This window comes from Panulirus ornatus, chromosome 10, assembly GCF_036320965.1.
Source record: "Panulirus ornatus isolate Po-2019 chromosome 10, ASM3632096v1, whole genome shotgun sequence".
NCBI classification, from domain to species: domain Eukaryota; kingdom Metazoa; phylum Arthropoda; class Malacostraca; order Decapoda; family Palinuridae; genus Panulirus; species Panulirus ornatus.
The window spans coordinates 35162737-35185702 of record NC_092233.1 but is presented as its reverse complement, the minus strand read 5'-3'; the positions used below and the strand labels follow the sequence as shown (position 1 = coordinate 35185702).

At 42.8% G+C, this 22966-nt stretch overlaps 1 protein-coding gene across 4 annotated transcripts in view; it reads right to left on the bottom strand.

The window, feature by feature from the left end:
• Positions 1-22966, bottom strand: part of LOC139750902 (uncharacterized) — a 465731-nt gene that overhangs the window by 319226 nt on the left and 123539 nt on the right. The gene's annotated exons all lie outside the window — the stretch shown is intronic.

Genomic DNA, 22966 nt, shown 5'->3' with positions numbered 1-22966 from the left:
CACATTAACATCCAAAAGTCTCTCTTTCGCACGCCTATCAATTAACACGTAATCCAATGACACTCTCTGGCCATCTCTCCTGCTTACATATGTATACTTAAGTATATCTCTCTTTTTAAACCAGGTATTCCCAATCACCAGTCCTTTTTCAGCACATAAATCTACAAGCTCTTCACCATTTCCATTTACAACACTGAACACCCCATGTACACCAATTATTCCCTCACCTGCCCGATTACTCACCTTGCATTCAAATCACCCGTCACTATAACCCGGTCTTGTGCATCAAAACTACCGACACTCACTCAGCTGCTCCCAAAACACTTGCCTCTCATGATCTTTCTTCTCATACCCAGGTGCATATGCACCAATAATCACCCATCTCTTTCTCATCCACTTTCAGTTTTACCCATATCAATCTAGAATTTACTTTCTTACACTCTATCACATACTCCTCTTACACTCTATCACATACTCCCACCACTCCTGTTTCAGGAGTAGTGCTACTCCTTCTCTTGCTCTTGTCCTCTCACTAGCCCCTGACTTTACTCCCAAGACATTCCCAAACCACTCTTCCCCTTTACCCTTGAGCTTCATTTCACTCAGAGCCAAAACATCCAGGTTCCTTTCCTCAAACATACTACCTATCTCTCCTTTTTTCACATCTTGGTTACATCCACACACATTTAGACACCCCAATCTGAGCCTTCGAGGAGGATGAGCACTCCCCGCGATTCCTTCTTCTGTTTCCCCTTTTAGAAAGTTAAAGACAAGGAGGGGAGGGATTTTATTCATTTATCTATTTTGCTTTGTTGCTGTCTCCCGCGTTAGCTAGGTAGCACAAGGAAACAGACGAAAGAATGGCCCAACCCACACACATACACATGTATATACATACACGTCCACACACGCAAAATATACATACCTATACATCTCAATGTATACATATATATACACACACAGACATATACATATATACACATGTACATAATTCATACTGTCTGCCTTTATCTATTCCCATCGCCACCCCGCCACACATGGAATAACATCCCCCTCCCCCCTCATGTGTGTGAGGTAGCGATAAGGAAAGACAACAACAGCCCCATTCGTTCACACTCAGTCTCTACCTGTCATGTAATAATGCACCGAAACCATAGCTCCCTTTCCACATCCAGGCCCCACACAACTTTCCATGGTTTACCCCAGACGCTTCACATGCCCTGATTCAATCCACTGACAACACGTTAACCCCAGTATACGACATCATTCCAATTCACTCTATTCCTTGCACACCTTTCACCCTCCTGCATGTTCAGGCCCCGATCACTGAAAATCTTTTTAACAACATCTTTCCACCTCCAATTTGATCTCCCACTTCTCCTCGTTCCCCCCACCTCTGACACATATATCCTCTTGGTCAGTCTTTCCTCACTCAATCTCTCCATGTGACCAAACCATTTCAAAACACCCTCTTCTGCTCTCACCACCACACTCTTTTTATTACCACACATCTCTCTTACCCTATTATTACTTACTCCATCAAACCACCTCACAACACATATCGGCCTAAAACCTCTCATTTCCAGCACATCCACCCTCCTGCACACAACTCTATCTATAGCCTACGCCTTGCAACCATACAACATTGTTGGAACCACTATTCCTTCAAACATACCCATTTTTGCTTTCCAAGATAATGTTCTCGACTTCCACACATTCTTCAAGGCTCCCAGAATTTTTGCCCCTCCCCCACCCTATGATTCACTTCCGCTTTCATGGTTTCATCCGCTGCCAAATCCACTCCCAGATATCTAAAACACTTCACTTCCTCCAGTTTTTCTCCATTCAAACTTACCTCCCACTTGACTTGACCCTCAACCCTACTGTACCTAATAACCTTGCTCTTATTCACATTTATTCTCAACTTTCTTCTTTCACACACTTTACCATTTACTCTGAAATTATAAGGTAGGATATTGATTCAGAGGGTGAAGGCATGTACAGAGCATGAGATTGGGGAAGAGCAGTGTGGTTTCAGAAGTGGTAAAGGATATGTGGGTCAGGTGTTTGCTTTGAAGAATGTGTGAGAAATACTTAGAAAAAGAGATGGATTTGTATGTAGCATTTAAGCATCTGAAGAAAGCATATGATAGGGCTGATAGAGATGCTATGTGGAAGGTTTTAAGAGTATATGGTGAGGTAGGTAAGTTGCTAGAAGCAGTGAAAAGATTTTACCAAAGATGTAAAGCATGTGTACGAGTAGAGAGGAGAGTGATTTCTTCCCACTGAAAGTCAGTCTCCAGCAGGGGTGTCTCATGTCCCCATGGTTGTTTACCTTTGTTTATGGATGGGGTGGTTGGGGAGGGAAATGCAAGACTTTGGAGAGAAAGGCAAGTATGCAGTCCATTGGAGATGAGAGAGCATGGGAAGTGAGTCAGTTGTTCTTTGCCAACGATACACCTCTAGTGGCTGAATCATATGAGAAAAGGCAGAAGTTGGTGACTGAGTTTGGAAAAGTATGTAAAGGAACAAGATGAGAGTAAATGTGAATCAGAGCAAGGCTATTAGGTTCAGTAGGGTTGAGGGACAAATCAACCGAGATGTAAGTTTGAATGGAGAAAAATTGATGGATATGAAGTGTTTTAGATATTTGAAAGCGGACTTAGCAACGAATGGAACTATGGAAGAGCAATCGAGGAACAGGAAGGGGGAGGGGGTGAAAGTTCTGGGAGGGATGAATAATATGTGGAAGTAAAGAATGTCTCGGATGTATATGTGCATATATGGGCATTTATATATATATTTTTTTTTTTTTTATACTTTGTCGCTGTCTCCCGCGTTTGCGAGGTAGCGCAAGGAAACAGACGAAAGAAATGGCCCAACCCCCCCCCCCATACACATGTACATACACACGTCCACACACGCAAATATACATACCTACACAGCTTTCCATGGTTTACCCCAGACGCTTCACATGCCCCGACTCAATCTACTGACAGCACGTCAACCTCGGTATACCACATCGATCCAATTCACTCTATTCCTTGCCCTCCTTTCACCCTCCTGCATGTTCAGGCCCCGATCACACAAAATCTTTTTCACTCCATCCTTCCACCTCCAATTTGGTCTCCCTCTTCTCCTCGTTCCCTCCACCTCCGACACATATATCCTCTTGGTCAATCTTTCCTCACTCATTCTCTCCATGTGCCCAAACCATTTCAAAACACCCTCTTCTGCTCTCTCAACCACGCTCTTTTTATTTCCACACATCTCTCTTACCCTTACGTTACTTACTCGATCAAACCACCTCACACCACACATTTTCCTCAAACATCTCATCTCCAGCACGTCCATCCTCCTGCGCACAACTCTATCCATAGCCCACGCCTCGCAACCATACAACATTGTTGGAACCACTATTCCTTCAAACATACCCATTTTTGCTTTCCGAGATAATGTTCTCAACTTCCACACATTTTTCAAGGCTCCCAAAATTTTCGCCCCCTCCCCCACCCTATGATCCACTTCCGCTTCCATGGTTCCATCCGCTGACAGATCCACTCCCAGATATCTAAAACACTTCACTTCCTCCAGTTTTTCTCCATTCAAACTCACCTCCCAATTGACTTGACCCTCAACCCTACTGTACCTAATAACCTTGCTCTTATTCACATTTACTCTTAACTTTCTTCTTCCACACACTTTACCAAACTCAGTCACCAGCTTCTGCAGTTTCTCACATGAATCAGCCACCAGCGCTGTATCATCAGCGAACAACAACTGACTCACTTCCCAAGCTCTCTCATCCCCAACAGACTTCATACTTGCCCCTCTTTCCAGGACTCTTGCATTTACCTCCCTAACAACCCCATCCATAAACAAATTAAACAACCATGGAGACATCACACACCCCTGCCGCAAACCTACATTCACTGAGAACCAATCACTTTCCTCTCTTCCTACACGTACACATGCCTTACATCCTCGATAAAAACTTTTCACTGCTTCTAACAACTTGCCTCCCACACCATATATTCTTAATACCTTCCACAGAGTATCTCTATCAACTCTATCATATGCCTTCTCCAGATCCATAAATGCTACATACAAATCCATTTGCTTTTCTAAGTATTTCTCACATACATTCTTCAAAGCAAACACCTGATCCACACATCCTCTACCACTTCTGAAACCGCACTGCTCTTCCCCAATCTGATGCTCTGTACATGCCTTCACCCTCTCAATCAATACCCTCCCATATAATTTACCATATATATATATATATATATATATATATATATATATATATATATATATATATATATATATATATATATAAGTTGATGGAGAGAGGTGGGTGATTATTGGTGCATATGCACCTGGGCATGAGAAGAAAGATCATGAGAGACAAGTGTTTTGGGAGCAGCTAAATGAGTGTGTTAGCGGTTTTGATGCACGAGACCGGGTTATAGTGATGGGTGATTTGAATGCAAAGGTGAGTAATGTGGCAGTTGAGGGAATAATTGGTATGCATGGGGTGTTCAGTGTTGTAAATGGAAATGGTGAAGAGCTTGTAGATTTATGTGCTGAAAAAGGACTGATGATTGGGAATACCTGGTTTAAAAAGCGAGATATACATAAGTATACTTATGTAAGTAGGAGAGATGGCCAGAGAGCGTTATTGGATTACGTGTTAATTGACAGGCGTGCGAAAGAGAGACTTTTGGATGTCAATGTGCTGAGAGGTGCAACTGGAGGGATGTCTGATCATTATCTTGTGGAGGCTAAGGTGAAGATTAGTATGGGTTTTCAGAAAAGAAGAGTGAATGTTGGGGTGAAGAAGGTGGTGAGAGTAAGTGAGCTTGGGAAGGAGACCTGTGTGAAGAAGTATCAGGAGAGACTGTGTACAGAATGGAAAAAGGTGAGAACAATGGAAGTAAGGGGAGTGGGGGAGGAATGGGATGTATTTAGGGAATCAGTGATGGATTGCGCAAAAGATGCTTGTGGCATGAGAAGAGTGGGAGGTGGGCTGTTTAGAAAGGGTAGTGAGTGGTGGGATGAAGAAGTAAGAGTATTAGTGAAAGAGAAGAGAGAGGCATTTGGACGATTTTTGCAGGGAAAAAATGCAATTGAGTGGGAGAAGTATAAAAGAAAGAGACAGGAGGTCAAGAGAAAGGTGCAAGAGGTGAAAAAAAGGGCAAATGAGAGTTGGGGTGAGAGACTATCAGTAAATTTTAGGGAGAATAAAAAGATGTTCTGGAAGGAGGTAAATAGGGTGCGTAAGACAAGGGAGCAAATGGGAACTTCAGTGAAGGGCGTAAATGGGGAGGTGATAACAAGTAGTGGTGATGTGAGAAGGAGATGGAATGAGTATTTTGAAGGTTTGTTGAATGTGTCTGATGACAGAGTGGCAGATATAGGGTGTTTGGGTCGAGGTGGTGTGCAAAGTGAGAGGGTTAGGGAAAATGATTTGGTAAACAGAGAAGAGGTAGTAAAAGCTTTGCGGAAGATGAAAGCCAGCAAGGCAGCAGGTTTGGATGGTATTGCAGTGGAATTTATTAAAAAAGGGGGTGACTGTATTGTTGACTGGTTGGTAAGGTTATTTAACGTATGTATGACTCATGGTGAGGTGCCTGAGGATTGGCGGAATGTGTGCATAGTGCCATTGTACAAAGGCAAAGGGGATAAGAGTGAGTGCTCAAATTACAGAGGTATAAGTTTGTTGAGTATTCCTGGTAAATTATATGGGAGGGTATTGATTGAGAGGGTGAAGGCATGTACAGAGCATCAGATTGGGGAAGAGCAGTGTGGTTTCAGAAGTGGTAGAGGATGTGTGGATCAGGTGTTTGCTTTGAAGAATGTATGCGAGAAATACTTAGAAAAGCAAATGGATTTGTATGTAGCATTTATGGACCTGGAGAAGGCATATGATAGAGTTGATAGAGATGCTCTGTGGAAGGTATTAAGAATATATGGTGTGGGAGGCAAGTTGTTAGAAGCAGTGAAAAGTTTTTATCGAGGATGTAAGGCATGTGTACGTGTAGGAAGAGAGGAAAGTGATTGGTTCTCAGTGAATGTAGGTTTGCGGTAGGGGTGTGTGATGTCTCCATGGTTGTTTAATTTGTTTATGGATGGGGTTGTTAGGGAGGTAAATGCAAGAGTCTTGGAAAGAGGGGCAAGTATGAAGTCTGTTGGGGATGAGAGAGCTTGGGAAGTGAGTCAGTTGTTGTTCGCTGATGATACAGCGCTGGTGGCGGATTCATGTGAGAAACTGCAGAAGCTGGTGACGGAGTTTGGTAAAGTGTGTGGAAGAAGAAAGTTAAGAGTAAATGTGAATAAGAGCAAGGTTATTAGGTACAGTAGGGTTGAGGGTCAAGTCAATTGGGAGGTGAGTTTGAATGGAGAAAAACTGGAGGAAGTGAAGTGTTTTAGATATCTGGGAGTGGATCTGGCAGCGGATGGAACCATGGAAGCGGAAGTGGATCATAGGGTGGGGGAGGGGGCGAAAATTTTGGGAGCCTTGAAAAATGTGTGGAAGTCGAGAACATTATCCCGGAAAGCAAAAATGGGTATGTTTGAAGGAATAGTAGTTCCAACAATGTTGTATGGTTGCGAGGCGTGGGCTATGGATAGAGTTGTGCGCAGGAGGATGGATGTGCTGGAAATGAGATGTTTGAGGACAATGTGTGGTGTGAGGTGGTTTGATCGAGTAAGTAACGTAAGGGTAAGAGAGATGTGTGGAAATAAAAAGAGCGTGGTTGAGAGAGCAGAAGAGGGTGTTTTGCAATGGTTTGGGCACATGGAGAGAATGAGTGAGGAAAGATTGACCTAGAGGATATATGTGTCGGAGGTGGAGGGAACGAGGAGAAGAGGGAGACCAAAGTGGAGGTGGAAAGATGGAGTGAAAAGGATTTTGTGTGATCGGGGCCTGAACATGCAGGAGGGTGAAAGGAGGGCAAGGAATAGAGTGAATTGGAGCGATGTGGTATACAGGGGTTGACGTGCTGTCAGTGGATTGAATCAAGGCATGTGAAGCGTCCGGGGTAAACCAAGGAAAGCTGTGTAGGTATGTATATCTGCGTGTGTGGACGTGTGTATGTACATGTGTATGGGGGGGGTTGGGCCATTTCTTTCGTCTGTTTCCTTGCGCTACCTTGCAAACGCGGGAGACAGCGACAAAGTATAAAAAAAAAAAAAAAAAAAAAAAAATATATATATATATATATATATATATATATATATATATATATATATATATATATATATATATATGGGCATTTATGTACATATATGTGTATATGAGTGGATAGGGCAATCTTTGTCTGTTTCCTAGAGCTACCTCACTGATGCGGGGAAACAGCAATTAAGTAAACAGATATGAAATAGTGAAAGCTTTGTGGAAGATGAAATTAGGCAAGGCAGTGGATGGTACTGCAGTGGAATTCATCAAAAAAGGGGGGAGACTGTTGTTGATTGGTTGGTGAGGTTATTCAGTGTATGTATGGATCATGGAGAAGTGCCTGAGGATTAGCAAAATGCATGCATAGTGCCATTGTATAGGCAAAGGGGATAAATGTGAGTGTTCAAACTACAGAGGCATAAGTTTGCTGAATATTCCTGGGAAATTACGTGGGAGGGTATTGACTGAGAGGGTAAAGGCATGTACAGAGTATCAGAATGGGGAAGAGCAAGTGGTTTCAAAAGTGGTAGAGGATGTGTGAATCAGGTTTTTGCTTTGAAGAATGTATGTGAGAAATACTTAGAAAAACAAATGGATTTGTATGTAGCAGTCATGCATCTGGAGAAGGCATATGACAGAGTTGATAGACATGCTTGGTGGAAGGTTTTAAAGTATATGGTGTGAGAGGAAAGTTGCTAGAAGTATTGAAAAGCTTTTACCAAGGATGTAAGGCATGTGTTTAAGTAGGAAGAAAGGAGAGTGATTGGTTTCCACTAAATGTCAGTCTGGAGCAGGGGTGTGTTATGTCCCCATGGTTGTTTAGTTTGATTATGGATGGGGTGATTAGGAGGGGCAAGTATGCAGTCTGCTGTGGATGAGAGGGGCCTGGAAAGTGAGTCAGTTGTTGTTTGCTGATGATACAGCTCTGGTGGCTGATTCAGGTGAGAAACTGCAGAGGTTGGTGACGGAGTTTGGAGAAGTGTGTGAAAGGAGAAAGTTGAGAGTAAATGTGAATAAGATCAAGGTTATTATTATGTTCAGTAGAGTTGAGAGACAAGTTAATTGGGATGTAAGTCTCAATGGAGAAAAGTTGGAGGAAAAGAAGTTTTAGATATCTGGGAGTGGACTTTAGCAGTGGATGGAACCATGATAACAGAAGTAAGTCAAATGGTGGGGAGGGGGGAAACGTTTCTGGGAGTGATGAAAGATGTGTGGAAGGAGAGAACGTTATTTCGGAGAACAAAAATGGGTATGTTTGAACAAATAATAGTTCCAGCAATGTTATATGGTTGTGAGGCATGGGCTATAAATAGGGTTGTACAGAGGAGGGTGGATGTGTTGGAAATGAAATATCTGAGTGATTAAGTAATGAAAGGGTAAGAAAGATGTGTGGTAATAAAAAGATTGTGGTTGAGAGAGCGGAAGAGACGATATATGTGTCAGAGGTGGAGGGAACAAGGAGAAATGAGAGACCAAACTGGTGGTGGAAGGAAGTAGTGAAAAAGATTTTGAGCGATCAGGGCCTGAACATATAGGAGGGTGAAAGGCATGCAAAGAATAGAGTGAATTGGGATGATGTGGTATAGCAGGGTCGACGTGCTGTCACTGGACTGAACCAGGGCATGTGAAGTGTCTAGGGTAAACCATGGAAAGGTCTGTTTGGCCTGGATGTGGATAGGGAGCTGTGGTTTTGGTGCACTACACGTGACAGATAGAAACTGAATTTGAACGAATGTGGCCTTTTTTGTCTTTTCCTAGCTCTACCTCGCTGAACAGGTGTGTGTGTGTGTGTGTGTGTGTGTGTGTGTGTGTGTGTGTGTGTGTGTGTGTGTGTGTGTCCTATTTCCTGTGTGGCGGAGTATCGACAGGAATGGATGAATGCAAGCGTAAGAAAACAGACGAAAGAATGGCCTAACCCACCCAAATACACATGTATATACATAAATGCCCAAACACACATTTTTTATATATTCATTTATTTTGCTTTGTCGCTGTCTCCCGCGTTTGCGAGGTAGCGCAAGGAAACAGACGAAAGAAATGGCCCAACCTACCCCCATACACATGTATATACATACACGTCCACACACGCAAATAAACATACCTATACATCTCAATGTACACATATATATACACACACAGACACATACATATATACCCATGCACACAATTCACACTGTCTGCCTTTATTCATTCCCATCGCCACCTCACCACACATGGAATACCATCCCCCTCCCCCCTAATGTGTGCGAGGTAGCGCTAGGAAAAACACCAAAGGCCCCATTCGTTCACACTCAGTCTCTAGCTGTCATGCAACAATGCCCGAAACCACAGCTCCCTTTCCACATCCAGGCCCCTCACAACTTTCCATGGTTTACCCCAGACACTTCACATGCCCTGATTCAATCCACTGACAGCACGTCAACCCCGGTATACCAGATCGATCCAATTCACTCTATTCCTTGCCCGCCTTTCACCCTCCTGCATGTTCAGGCCCTGATCACTCAAAATCTTTTTCACTCCATCTTTCCACCTCCAATTTGGTCTCCCACTTCTCCTCGTTCCCTCCACCTCCGACACATATATCCTCTTGGTCAATCTTTCCTCACTCATTCTCTCCATGTCCCCAAACCATTTCAAAACACCCTCTTCTGCTCTCTCAACCACGTTCTTTTTATTTCCACACATCTCTCTTACCCTTACATTACTTACTCGATACTCGATCAAACCACCTCACACCACACATTGTCCTCAAACATCTCATTTTCAGCACATCCACCCTCCTGCGCACAACTCTATCCATAGCCCACGCCTCGCAACCATACAACATTGTTGGAACCACTATTCCTTCAAACATAACCATTTTTGCTTTCCGAGATAATGTTCTCGACTTCCACACATTCTTCAAGGCTCCCAGGATTTTCGCCCTCTCCCCCACCCTATGATTCACTTCCGCTTCCATGGTTCCATCCGCTGCCAGATCCACTCCCAGATATCTAAAACACTTTACTTCCTCAAGTTTTTCTCCATTCAAACTTACCTCCCAATTGACTTGACCCTCAACCCTACTGTACCTAATAACCTTGCTCTTATTCACATTTACTCTTAACTTTCTTCTTTCACACACTTTACCAAACTCAGCCACCAGCTTCTGCAGTTTCTCACATGAATCAGCCACCAGCGCTGTATCATCAGCGAACAACAACTGACTCACTTCCCAAGCTCTCTCATCCACAACAGACTTCATACTTGCCCCTCTTTCCAAAACTCTTGCATTCACCTCCCTAACAACCCCATCCATAAACAAATTAAACAACCATGGAGACATCACACACTCCTGCCGCAAACCTACATTCACTGAGAACCAATCACTTTCCTCTCTTCCTACACGTACACATGCCTTACATCCTCGATAAAAACACACATATACATATATATACATTTCAAATTACAGAGGTATAAGTTTGTTGAGTATTCATGGGAAATCATATGGGAGGGTATTGATTGAGAGGGTGAAGGCATATGTACAGAGCAACAGATTGGGGAAGAGCAGTGTGGTTTCAGAAGTGGTACAGGATGTGTGTATCAGGTGTTTGCTTTGAAGAATGTATGTGAGAAATACTTACAAAAGCAAATGGATTTGTATGTAGCTTTTATGGATCTGGAGAAGGCATATGACAGAGTTGATAGAGATGCTCTGTGGAAGGTATTAAGAATATATGGTGTGGGAGGCAAGTTGTTAGAAGCATTAAAAAGTTTTTATCGAGGATGTAAGGCATGTGTATTGCAGGAAAAGAGGAAAGTGATTGGTTCTCAGTGAATGTTGGTTTGTGGCAGGTGTGTGCGGTCTCCATGGTTGTTTGATTTATTTATGGATGAGGTTGTTAGGGAGGTTAATGCAAGAGTTTTGGAAAGAGGGGCAAGTGTGCAGTCTGTTGTCGATGAGAGACCTTGGGAAGAGAGTCACTTGTTGTTTGCTGATGATAAAGCGCTGGTGGCTGATTCAGGTGAGAAACTGCAGAAGCTGGCGTCTGGGTTTGGTAAAGTGTTTGAAAGAAGAAACTTGAGAGTAAATGTGAATAAGAGCAAGGATATTAGGTACACTAGGGTTGAGGGACAAGTTAATTGGGAGGTAAGTGAGGCTGGAAACCCTCCCCTCCTTGTATTTTAACTTTCTAAAAGGGGAAACAGAAGAAGGAGTCACGCGGGGAGTGCTCATCCTCTTTGAAGGCTCAGATTGGGGTGTCTAAATGTAAGTGGATGTAAGCAAGATGAGAAAAAAGGAGAGATAGGTAGTATGTTTGAGGAAAGGAGCCTGGTTGTTTTGGCTCTGAGTGAAATGAAGCTCAAGGGTAAAGGGGAAGAGTGGTTTGGGAATGTCTTGGGAGTAAAGTCCAGGGTTAGTGAGAGGACAAGAGCAAGGGAAGGAGTAGCACTACTCCTGAAACAGGAATGATGGGAGTATGTGATAGTGTAAGAAAGTAAACTCTAGATTGATAAGGGTAAAACAGAAAGTGGATGGAGAGAGATGGGTGATTATTGGTACATATGCACCTGGGCATGAGAAGAAAGATCATGAGAGGCAAGTGTTTTGAGAGCAGTTGAGTGAGTGTGTTAGTAATTTTGATGCACGAGACCGGGTTATAGTGATGGGTGATTTGAATGCAAGGTGAGTAATGTGGCAGTTGAGGGAATAATTGGTGTACATGGGGTGTTCAGTGTTGTAAATGGAAATGGTGGAAAGCTTGTAGATTTATGTGCTGAAAAAGGACTGGTGATTCAGGTGTCAGACGTGGAGGGAACGAGGAGAAGTGGGAGACTAAATTGGAGGTGGAAAGATGGAGTGATAAAAATTTTCAGTGATCGGGCCTGAACATGCAGGAGGGTAAAAGGCATGCAAGGAAAAGAGTGAATTGGAACGATGTGGTATACTGGGGTCAACCTGCTGTCAATGGATTGAACCAGGGCATGTGAAGCGTCTGGGTTAAACCATGGAAAGTTCTGTGGGGCCTGGATATGGAGCAGGAGCTGTGGTTTCAGTGCATTATACATGACAGCTAGAGACTGAGTGTGAACAAATGTGGCCAATGTTTTCTTTTCCTATCGTTACCTCGTGCACATGCGGGGCTTGTTATTTCATTTGTGGCGGGGTAGCGATGGGAATGAATAAAGGCAGACAGTATGAATTATGTACTTGTGTATATGTGTGTATATATATATATATATATATATATATATATATATATATATATATATATATATATATATATATACATTGAGATGTATAGGTATGTATATTTGCATGTGTGGACGTGTATGTATATACATGTGTAAGTGGATGGGTTACGCCATTCTTTTGTCTGTTTCCTTGTGCTACCTCACTAATGCAGGAGACACCGACAAAGCAAAATAATAATAATAATAATAATAAAAGTTTGAATGGAGAAAAACTGGAGGAAGTGTTTTAGATATCTGGGAGTGGATTTAGCAGCGGACGGAACCATGGAAGCGGAAGTGAATCATAGGGTGGGAGAGGGGGCAAAGGTTTTGGGAGTGTTGAAAAATGTGTGGAAGTCAAGAACATTATCTCCGAAAGCAAAAATGGCTATGTTTGAAGGAATAGTAGATCCAACAATCTTACATGGTTGCGAGGCGTGGGCTACAGATAGAGTTGTGCGCAGGAGGGTGGATGTCTGGAAAAGAGATGTTTCAGGACTATATGTGGTGAGAGGTGGTTTGATAGAGTAATGAAAGGGTAAGAGAGATGTGTGGTAATAAAAAGAGTGTGGATAAGAGAGAGCAGAAGAGGGTGTTTTGAAATGGTTTGGTCACATGAAGAGAATGAGTGCGGAAAGATTGACAAAGAGGATATATATGTCAGAGGTGGAAGGAGCGAGGAGAAGTGGAAGACCAAATTGGTGGTGGAAAGGTGGAGTGAAAAAGATTTTGAGTGATTGGGGCCTGAACATGCAGGAGGGTGAAAGGAGTGCATGGAATAGAGTGAAATGGAACGATGTGGTATACCGGGGTCAACGTGCTGTCAATGGATTGAACCAGGGCATGTGAAGCGTCTGGGGTAAACCATGGAAAGTTTTGTGGGGCCTGGATGTGGAAAGGGAGTTGTGGTTTTGGTGCATTATACATGACAGATAGAGACTGAGTGTGAATGAATGTGGCCTTTGCTGTCTCTTCCTAGCACTATCTTGTGCACATGCGGGGGAGGGGCTGTCATTTCATGTGTGGTGGGGTGGCGACGGGAATGAATAAGGGCAGACAGTATGAATTATGTACATGTGTACATATGTATATGTATGAGTGTGTATATAAATATGTATACGTTGAGATGTAGTTATGTATATGTGTGTGTGTGGAAGTGTACGTATATACATAAGTATGTGGGTGGGTTGGGCCATTCTTTCACCTGTTTCCTTGCGCTACTTCCCTAAAGCAGGAGACAGCGACAAAGTATGATAATTATAAATACAATTCAACGTATACAAACATATACATACACAGGCATATATACAAATGTACATATTCATACTTGCTGCCTTCATCCATTCCCGTCACCACCCCACCACCCCTGCAATAGCATCCTCCCCCGAGGTAGCGCTAAGAAAAGACAAAAAAAAGACCACATTCATTCACACTAAGTCTCTGGCTGTCATGTGTAATGCACAGAATCAACAGCTCTCTTTCCACATCCAGGCCCCACAAAACTTTCCATAGATTACCTCAGATGCTTCCCATGCCCTGGTTCAATCCACTGACAGCACGTCAACTCTGGTATACCACATCATTCCAATTCACTCTATTCCTTCCACGCTTTTTCACTCCATCCTTCCACTTCCAATTTGGTCTCCTGCTTCTTCTTGTTCCCTCTACCTATGACACATATATCCTCTTTGTCATTCTTTCCTCACTCGTTCTCTCTATGTGACTTAATCATTTCAACCACACTCTTTTCATTAAAATAGTTCTCTCTCACCCTTTCATTACTTACTCGATCAAACCACCTCACACCACATCAATATTGTCCTCAAACAATTCATTTCCAACACATCCACCCTCCTTCGCACAACCCTGTCTATAGCCTATCTATAGCCTCACAACCATATAACATCGCTGGAACCACTACTCCTTCAAACATACCCATTTTTGCTCTCCGAGATTAGGTTCTCGCCTTCCACATATCCTTCTACGCTCTCAGAACCTTCGCCTCCTCACCCAACCTGTGGCTCACTTCCGCTGCCATTGTTCCATCCGCTGCTAAATCCAATCCCATATATCTAAAACACTTCACTGCCACCAGTTTTTCTCCGTTCAAATGTACATCTCAATTAACTTGCCCCTCAACCCTACTGTACCTAATAACCTTGCTCTTATTAACATTTACTCTCAGCTTTCTTCTTTCACACACTTTACCAAACTCAGTCGCCAACTTCTGCAGTTTCTCACCCAAATCAGCCACAAGCTCTGTATCATCAGCGAACAACAACTGACTCACTTCCCAAGCCCTCTCATCCACAACAGACTGCATACTTGCCCCTCTCCAAAACTCTTGCATTCACCTCCCTAACAACCCCATCCATAAACAAATCAAACAACCATGGAGGCATCATGCACCCCTGCCACAAACTGACATTCACTAGGAACCAATCATTTTCCTCTTTTCCTACTCGTACACATGCCTTACATACTTAGTAAAAACTTTTCACTGCTTCTAGCAACTTACCTCCCACACCATGTATTCTTAATACCTTCGACAAAGCGTCTCTAACAACCCTATTATAAACCTTCTCCAGATCCATAAATGATACATACAAATCCATCTGTTTTTCTAAGTATTTCTCACATACATTCTTCAAAGCAAACACCTGAGCCACACATCCTCTACCACTAATCAAACCACACTGCTCATCCCCAGTCTGATGCTCTGTAAATGCTTTTACCGTCCCATATAATTTCCCAGGAATACTCAACAATCTTATACCTCTGTAATTTGAACATTTATCTTTATCCCCTTTGCCTTTGTACAATGGCACTATGTATGCATTCCGCCAATCCTCAGGCACTTCACTATGAACATTACTTACATTGAATATCCAAACCAACTAATCAATAACACAATCCCCCCCCCCTTTTTTTTTTTAATAAATTCCAATGTAATACCATCCAAACCCACCACCTTCCTGGCTTTCATCTTCCATAAAGCTTTCACTGCCTTTTCTCTCTTCCCAAACCATTCTCCCTGACTGTTGGAGGTTTGCATGTTGTATGAAGGTGCGCGTTCATATGCACTTTATTCGTATTCATATACCTCCACGTTGTACAGTTAGGTTCGGTAAAATGCTATCAGCTGGCTATGTGCGTCTGTTCGGAAATAACCGCTATAGACCCCGTTGCTCACCATTGTGAGACGAAGGGTATTCGAGTACTTAGTATTCGAATATTTGTTTCCTATTATACAGTCCCATAGCCTAGCGGTTAGCATGCCTGCCTCTTGCACAGGGGTCCCGGGTTCGATTCTGGCTGTTGCAGGTTTGTATGTTGTATGAAGGTGCGCGTTCATATGCACTATATTCGTATTCATATACCTCCGCGTTGTACAATTAGGTTTGGTAAAACGCTATCAGCCGGCCATGTGCGTCTGTTTGGAAATAACCGGTATAGACCCCGTTGCTCACCATTGTGAGACGAAGGGTATTCGAGTACTTAGTATTCGAATAGTTGTTTCCTATTATACAGTCCCATAGCCTAGCGGTTAGCATGCCTGCCTCTTGCACAGGGGTCCCGGGTTCGATCCTGGCTGTTGCAGGTTTGTATGTTGTATGTAGGTGCGCATTCATATGCACTTTATTCGTATTCATATACCTCTGCGTTGTACAGTTAGGTTCGGCAAATGCTATCAGCTGGCTATGTGCGTCTGTTCGGAAATAACCTGTATAGACCCCGTTGCTCACCATTTGGAGACGAAGGGTATTCGAGTACTTAGTATTTGAATAGTTGTTTCCTATTATACAGTCCCATAGCATAGCATAGCCTAGCGGTTAGCATGCCTGCCTCTTGCACAGGGGTCCCAGGTTCGATCCTGGCTGTTGGAGATTTGTATGTCGTATGAAGGTGCGCATTCATATGCACTTTATTCGTATTCATATACCTCCGTGTTGTACAGTTAGGTTCGGTAAAATGCTATCAGCTGGCTATGTGCATCTGTTCAGAAATAACCGGTATACACCCCGTTGCTCACCATTGTGAGACGAAGGGTATTCGAGTACTTAGTATTTGAATAGTTGTTTCCTATTATACAGTCCCATAGCCTAGCGGTTAGCATGCCTGCCTCTTGCACAGGGGTCCCGGGTTCGATCCTGGCTATTGGAGGTTTGTATGTTGTATGAAGGTGCGCGTTCATATGCACTTTATTCGTATTCATATACCTCTGCGTTGCACAGTTAGGTTTGGTAAAATGCTATTAGCTGGCTATGTGCGTCTGTTCGGAAATAACCGGTATAGACCCCGTTGCTCACCATTGTGAGACGAAGGGTATTCGAGTACTTAGTATTCGAATAGCTGTTTCCTATTATACAGTCCCATAGCCTAGCAGTTAGCATGCCTGCCTCTTGCACAGGGGTCCCGGGTTCGATCCTGGCTGTTGCAGGTTTGTATGTTGTATGAAGGTGCGCGTTCATATGCACTTTATTCGTATATATATATATATATATATATATCTATATATATATATATATATATATATATATATATATATATATATATATATATATATATATATATATATATATATATATACATATATATATATATATATATATATATATATATATATATATATATATATATATATATTGGAGGTGGAAAGATGGAGTGAAAAAGATTTTGAGTGATCGGGGCCTGAACATGCAGGAGGGTGAAAGGCGGGCAAGGAATAGAGTGAATTGGAACGATGTGGTATACCGTGGTCGACGTGCTGTCAATGGATTGAATCAGGGCATGTGAAGAGTCTGGGGTAAACAATGGAAAGTTCTGTGGGGCCTGGATGTGGAAAGGGAGCTGTGGTTTCGGGCATTATTGCATGACAGCTAGAGACTGAGTGTGAACGAATGGGGCCTTTGTTGTCTTTTCCTAGCACTACCTCGCACACATGAGGGGGGGAGGGGGATGTTATTCCATATGTGGCAAGGTGGCGATGGAAATGAATAAAGTCAGACAGTGTGAATTGTGTGCATGTGTTTATATGTATATGTCTGTGTGTGTATATATATGTGTACATTGAGATGTATGGGTATGTATATTTGCGTATGGGGACGTATATGTATATACATGTGTATGAGGGTGGGTTGGGCCATTTCTTTCGTCTGTTTCCTTGCGCTACCTCGCAAACGCGGGAGACAGCGACAAAGTAAAATAAATAAATAAAAAAAATAATTTATAAATATATATATGATAAATAAATATATATATAAATATATATATGAGGATTGGCGGAATGCGTGCATAGTGCCATTGTACAAAGGCAAAGGGGATAAGAGTGAGTGCTCAAATTACAGAGGTATAAGTTTGTTGAGTATTCCTGGTAAATTATATGGGAGGGTATTGATTGAGAGGGTGAAGGCATGTACAGAGCATCAGATTGGGGAAGAGCAGTGTGGTTTCAGAAGTGGTAGAGGATGTGTGGATCAGGTGTTTGCTTTGAAGAATGTATGTGAGAAATACTTAGAAAAGCAAATGGATTTGTATGTAGCATTTATGGACCTGGAGAAGACATATGATAGAGTTGATAGAGATGCTCTGTGGAAGGTATTAAGAATATATGGTGTGGGAGGCAAGTTGTTAGAAGCAGTGAAAAGTTTTTATCGAGGACGTAAGGCATGTGTACGTGTAGGAAGAGAGGAAAGTGATTGGTTCTCAGTGAATGTAGGTTTGCGGCAGGGGTGTGTGATGTCTCCATGGTTGTTTAATTTGTTTATGGATGGGGTTGTTAGGGAGGTGAATGCAAGAGTTTTGGAAAGAGGGGCAAGTATGAAGTCTGTTGTGGATGAGAGAGCTTGGGAAGTGAGTCAGTTGTTGTTCGCTGATGATACAGCGCTGGCGGCTGATTCATGTGAGAAACTGCAGAAGCTGGCAACTGAGTTTGGTAAAGTGTGTGAAAGAAGAAAGTTAAGAGTAAATGTGAATAAGAGCAAGGTTATTAGGTACAGTAGGGTTGAGGGTCAAGTCAATTGGGAGGTAAGTTTGAATGGAGAAAAACTGGAGGAAGTAAAGTGTTTTAGATATCTGGGAGTGGATCTGGCAGCGGATGGAACCATGGAAGCGGAAGTGAATCATAGGGTGGGGGAGGGGGCGAAAACCCTGGGAGCCTTGAAGAATGTTTGGAAGTCGAGAACATTATCTCGGAAAGCAAAAATGGGTATGTTTGAAGGAATAGTGGTTCCAACAATGTTGTATGGTTGCGAGGCGTGGGCTATGGATAGAGTTGTGCGAAGAAGGATGGATGTTGTGGAAATGAGATGTTTGAGGACAATGTGTGGTGTGAGGTGGTTTGATCGAGTACGTAATGTAAGAGTAAGAGAGATGTGTGGAAATAAAAAGAGCGTGGTTGAGAGAGCAGAAGAGGGTGTTTTGAAATGGTTTGGGCACATGGAGAGAATGAGTGAGGAAAGATTGACCAAGAGGATATATGTGTCGGAGGTGGAGGGAACGAGGAGAAGTGGGAGACCAAATTGGCGGTGGAAAGATGGAGTGAAAAAGATTTTGAGTGATCGGGGCCTGAACATGCAGGAGGGTGAAAGGCGGGCAAGGAATAGAGCGAATTGGATCAATGTGGTATACCAGGGTTGACGTGCTGTCAGTGGATTGAATCAGGGCATGTGAAGCGTCTGAGGTAAACCATGGAAAGTTGTGTGGGGCCTGGATGTGGAAAGGGAGCTGTGGTTTCGGGCATTATTGCATGACAGTTAGAGACTGAGTGTGAACGAATGGGGCCTTTGTTGTCTTTTCCTAGCGCTACCTCGCACACATGAGGGGGGAGGGGGATGGTATTCCATGTGTGGCGAGGAGGCGATGGGAATGAATAAAGGCAGACAGTGTGAATTGTGTGCATGGGTATATATGTATGTGTCTGTGTGTGTACATATATGTGTACATTGAGATGTATAGGTATGTATATTTGCATGTGTGGACATGTATGTATATACATGTGTATGGGGGTGGGCTGGGCCATTTCTTTCGTCTGTTTCCTTGCGCTACCTCGCAAACGCAGGAGACAGCGACAAAGCAAAATAAAAAAAAATATATATATATATATATATATATATATATATATATATATACATGTTATCCCTGGGGATAGGGGAGAAAGAATACTTCCCACGTATTCCCTGCATGTCGTAGAAGGCGACTAAAAGGGAAGGGAGCGGGGGGCTGGAAATCCTCCCCTCTCATTTTTTTTTTAAATTTTCCAAAAGAAGGAACAGAGAAGGGGGCCAGGTGAGGATATTCCCTCAAAGGCCCAGTCCTCTGTTCTTAACGCTACCTCGCTAATGCGGGAAATGGCGAATAGTATGAAAAAAAAAAAAAAAAAAATATATATACATCTAAACGTATACATATATATATATATACACAGCATATACATATATACACAAGTACATAATTCATACTGTCTGCCTTTATTCATTCCCATCGCCACCCCGCCACACATGAAATGAAAAAAAAATTTCCCCCTCATGTGTGCAAGGTAGCACAAGGAAAAGACAACAAAGGCCACATTCGCTCACACTCAAGCTCTAGCTGTCATGTAAAAATGCACCAAAACCACAGCTCCCTTTCCACATTCAGGCCCCATAGAGCTTCCCATGGTTTACCCCAGACGTTTCATATGCCCTGATTAAATCCATTGACAGCACGTCAACGCCGGTACACCAAATCGTTCCAATTCACTCTATTCCTTGCACGCCTTTCACCCTCCTGCATGTTCAGGCCCCGATCACTCAAAATCTTTTTCACTCCATCATTCCACCTCCAATTTGGTCTTCCACTTCTCATTCCCTCCACCTCTGACACATATATCCTCTTGGTCAATCTTTCCTCACTTATTCTCTCCATGTGACCAAACCATTTCAAAACACCCTCTTCTGCTCTCTCAACCACACTCTTTTTATTTCCACACATCTCTCTTACCCTTTTATTACTTACTCGATGAAACCACCTCACACCATATATTGTCCTCAAACATCTCATTTCCAGCACATCCACCCTCCTCTGCACAACTCTATCCATAGCCCATGCCTTGCAACCATATAACATTGTTGGAACCATTATTCCTTCAAACATACCCATTTTTGCTTTCCGAGATAATGTTCTCGACTTCCAAACATTCTTCAACGTACCCAGAACTTCTGCCACCTCCCCACTCTATGATTCACTTCCGCTTCCATGGTTCCATCCGCTGCCAAATCCACTCCCAGATATTTAAGACACTTCACTTCCTCCAGGTTTTCTCCATTCAAACTTACCTCCCAACTGACTTGTCCCTCAACCCTACTGTACCTGATAGCCTTGCTCTTATTCACATTTACTCTCAGCTTTCTTCTTTCACACACTTTACCAAACTCACTCACCAGCTTCTGCAGTTTCTCACATGAATCAGCCACCAGCGCTGTATCATCAGCGAACAACAACTGACTCACTTCCCAAGCTCTCTCATCCACAACAGACTGCATACTTGCCCCTCTTTCCAAAACTTTTGCATTCACCTCCCTAACAACCCCATTCATAAACAAATCAAACAGCCATGGAGACATCACACACCCCTGCTGCAAACCTACATTCACTGAGAACCAATCACTTTCCTCTCTTCCTTCACGTACACATGCCTTACATCCTCGATAAAAACTTTTCACTGCTTCTAACAACTTGCCTCCTACACCATATATTCTTAATACCTTCCACAGAGCATCTCTATCAACTCTATCATATGCCTTCTCCAGATCCATAAATGCTACATACAAATCCATTTGCTTTTCTAAGTATTTCTCACATACATTCTTCAAAGCAAACACCTGATCCACACATCCTGTACCACTTCTGGAACCACACTGCTCTTCCCCAATCTGATGCTTTGTACATGCCTTCACCCTCTCAATCAATACCCTCCCATATAATTTCCCAGGAAATTATGATGTAAATGGATTGAACCAGGGCATGTGAAGCGTCTGGGGTAAACCATGGAAAGTTCTGTGGGGCCTGGATGTGGAAAGAGAGCTGTGGTTTCGGTGCATTATCACATGAAAGCTAGAGACTGAGTGTGAACGAATGGGGCCTTTGTTGTCTTTTTCTAGTGCTACCTCGCACACATGAGGGGGGAGGGGGTTGTTATTCCCTGTGTGGCGAGGTGGCGAAGGGAATGAATAGAGGCAGATAGTATGAATTATGTACATGTGTATATATGTACATGTCTGTGTGTGTATATATATGTATACATTGAGATGTATAGGTATGTATATTTGCGTGTGTGGACGTGTATGTATATACATGTGTATGTGGGTGGGTTGGGCCATTCTTTCGTCTGTTTCCTTGCACTACCTCACTAATGCGGGAGACAGCGACAAAGCAAAATAAATAAATAAATAAATAATAATTTCCCAGGAATACTCAACAAACTTATACCTCTGTAATTTGAGCATTCACTAATATCCCCTTTGCCTTTGTACAATGGCACTATGCAAGCACTCCGCCAATCCTCAGGCACCTCACCATGAGTCATACATACATTAAATAACCTTACCAACCATTCAACAATACAGTCACCCCCTTTTTAATAAATTCCACCGCAACACCATCCAAACCCACTGCCTTGCTGGCTTTCATCTTCTGCAAAGCTTTTACTACCTCTTCTCTGTTTACCAAATAATTTTCCCTAACCCTCTCACTCTGCACACCACCTGGACCAAAACACACTATATCTGCCACTCTATCATCAAACACATTCAACAAACCTTCAAAATACTCACTCCATCTCCTTCTTACATCACCACTACTTGTTATCACCTCCCCATTAGCCCCCTTCACTGAAGTTCCCATTGATTCCCTTGTCATACGCACTTTATTAACCTCCTTCCAAAACATCTTATTATTCTCCCTAAGATTTAATGTTACTCTCTCACTCCAACTCTCATTTGCCCTCTTTTTCACCTCATGCACCTTTCTCTAGACCTCCTGCCTCTTTATTTTATACATCTCCCATTCATTTGCATTATTTCCCCGCAAAAATGGTTCAAATGTCTCTCTTCTCTCTTTCACTAACAATCTTACTTCTTTATCCCACCACTCACTACCCTTTCTAATCAGCCCACCTCCCACGCTTCTCATGCCACAAGCATCTTTTGCGCAAGACCATCACTGCTTCCCTAAATAAATCCTATTCCTCCCCCACTCCCCTTATGTCCTTTGTTCTCACCTTTTTCCATTCTGTACTCATTCTCTCCTGGTACTTCCTCACATATGTATCCTTCCCAAGCTTACCTACTCTCACCACGCTCTTCTCCCCAACATTCTCTCTTCTTTTCTGAAAAACCTCTACAAATCTTCACTTTTGCCTCCACAAGATAATGATCAGACATCCCTACAGTTGTACCTCTCAGCACATTAACATCCAAAAGTCTCTCTCTCTCTCTCTCTCTCTCCATGTATATATATATTTTTTTTTTTTTTTTTTTGCTTTGTCGCTGTCTCCTGCGTTTGCAAGGTAGCGCAAGGAAACAGACGAAAGAA